The sequence below is a fragment of the Linepithema humile genome, chromosome 3 (genome assembly GCF_040581485.1).
Source record: "Linepithema humile isolate Giens D197 chromosome 3, Lhum_UNIL_v1.0, whole genome shotgun sequence".
NCBI classification, from domain to species: domain Eukaryota; kingdom Metazoa; phylum Arthropoda; class Insecta; order Hymenoptera; family Formicidae; genus Linepithema; species Linepithema humile.
The window spans coordinates 17,116,412-17,118,959 of record NC_090130.1 but is presented as its reverse complement, the minus strand read 5'-3'; the positions used below and the strand labels follow the sequence as shown (position 1 = coordinate 17,118,959).

The 2,548-nt window shown below is 32.7% G+C and overlaps 1 long non-coding RNA gene across 3 annotated transcripts; it reads left to right on the top strand.

Annotated features, from left to right (window-relative positions):
* Nucleotides 1–235: 235 nt before the first annotated feature.
* LOC136998450 (uncharacterized) lies at nucleotides 236–2,548 on the top strand. Of its 3 annotated transcripts, none has more exons than XR_010889029.1 (3): nucleotides 236–1,566; nucleotides 1,692–2,318; nucleotides 2,454–2,548. It is a non-coding gene; the product is annotated as an uncharacterized lncRNA (long non-coding RNA). The 3 variants fall into 3 exon arrangements; XR_010889028.1 differs by having other exon boundaries at nucleotides 250–1,566; nucleotides 1,692–1,882; nucleotides 2,022–2,548; XR_010889027.1 differs by having other exon boundaries at nucleotides 1,692–2,548.

Sequence of the window (2,548 nt, the reverse complement as noted above, 5' to 3'; positions counted from 1 at the left end):
TACAAGCATTCCAAGCTCGAGTTAATAAATGCATCGAAATGGAAAGTCATCATTTCGAGCATTTATTGTAATTGAATAGTGAGAGGCGAGGGGACTCACCGAAATAAAGCACCCCGATGGTGAGAGAAAATGGCAAAAACTAATTTTCACTGATTACAGCGCCATCTATCACGATTTGAAAAAATGTCTCGGACAAAACTTATGTATTTTTTTCCAAGGAATTCGAATCTGCAATAAAAAATAGGGGTTCCCATTTAAAATTTCAAAGTTGCCACCCGCCCCACCCCCAAGGAGCGGTGGCGGCAGGTTAATTTTTACACAGGCAGACGTCCCCCTTGATAATATTAAAAGTTTATTTGGGACATTTTTTCGTACAATGCTTATTTTTCGAAATATTTAGTTGTCTCAAGTTAAATGGAACACCCTGTATATATTACAACGTTTATAATTATCTATTTTATTTAGTCTCTATTAGGCCCTGACCTATTATCATCTCTTTCAGTTTAATAAATAATTTAATTATAGTTGTTATAAATAGAATTACAAACTCGTATTACATAGTTAAATTAAATTTGCAATTTATAAGTGGCATTCAAAAACGATATTCAAATACATTGAGTACATGAGTTAGATAATTAATTAAATATGTTAGTACGTATTATTCATTTGATTAGTTATTTAAAAACAATATACTACATATAATTATTTTTAACATGTTCACAATTTATACTGACAATAAAAAATAGAAACTAGCAGATATTACATTATATTACCACGATTTGGCCGTTCTGCACGTGCGCGACGTCTGTAGCCTGCGTACGGGATATATGTATAGGTACAACGCTTGCGCACAACGCACAGAGTCTGCTCTAAAGTGAGAAACAAATATCATCCGCACCGTAATATTTTTCGAAACTCTCAAGCACAATCAGCAATGTAGGAGTATTACACATATTTTATTTCACACACGTATACCGCTATGTGGCCAGATTTGAGACACAAACAGCAGCAGCAGCAGCAGGAATAAAAGGATTACCGCATATATGCGCAAGTCACATTGTACATGTGAGCTCCGCGCTTCGCATGTACATGGCTTGTGCATGCGTTGCCGGCGATACATGCCGATATGTGTACATCTGAGATACTAGCCATCTATCGGCAAGAATTTATAAAGTACATCCCAGACGACTGAAATAATTTTCATAGTTTTCATGACATTTCGACTTTAGACTTTAATATCTTTATTTATACAGCATATAGAGCAAAAACAAGCATACTTTTATTATATATTTTGGGTAAGCGCTATCGATTGAGCCTATTTTTAAATCGATCGGCTCAGGCATTACTGAGATCCAATAATCTCGGCTCGTCTCAACTTTCGGTCTCGCGTAAAGATACACGGTCGGTCTTGCGCTGCGCGTGAACTTGGCGCGAGACACTGCCGTGTCTCTTGATATTACGAACTTCGTAATACGAGATACTAATTTTGTTACATGGTATCCTATGATTAAAGTTTTCGAATCTTTTACTTGTATGTTTCCACTTGAATATGGTAATTTGATAATGGTGATTTGATGGTAGGTAATGACAGATTTCCATAAAAAAAAGTTACATTTTACATACTAAATAAAATAAAATATATTAAATAAACGAAAATAAACAGTGTTAAATTGAAGTTTAACGATTTTTAGGAAACAATGAAAAACAGAATAGATGGACTTCTTACAAAAATAGGATACTTTGACGAATGGACAGACCATACTCTCACTATATATTTAAGACAAGAAGCTGTAAAATGGGCATGTATTCTTGGTATTTCTGAGTGCCGAAGAAATGCTGCTTCGAAATTATTAGAAGAGTTTAAATATTCTGAAGACAACTCGTAAGCTACTTTATAAGTATAATATTTATTTCATCAGAATGTTGTTGCATTTTTGTATCATGCTGAATAAATTATTTTATAATTAAAATTTCAAAATGTAAGCAAATTTGTAGCAATAAGATATTTTTTTGTAATGCAGAAATTCGATGGAGATGAAACGAACATACTGTCATAATTTAATACCAATGAACCACGCTATTTGGAACGAGATATGGAAGAAATGGAATGCAACGTTTGATGAAAGATTTTTAGAATACCTATCTTGCTCTGAAGATCTTGCTATCATTCGCCATTATTTAACGGAATTAATACAGCGCAGAGCTCAGCCCGAATATGTTAATGCATTTTTTTTTAGTGTTGCAAAACATGCAAAACAAGTTGAACTGTATAATTTTGTTTTCAGTATTGTTGAAAAAGTTACTTTCGATTCAAATAGGTAATAACATTTTTCTTTAAATATACGTCTCTGTATATATTTCTTAATCATTTAAATATATTATAATAATTATTTATTAATATTTGTCACAACTATTAAATTTATCAGTTTTTTAGTTTTTCTCTGTTTTTGTAGAAGAAATGACTTAATTGCAACATTCATTGTAATTATTACACATGTGCACGAGCAAAAGCACATGAGCGAGGTATACTTTCTGCACTTTACACTAA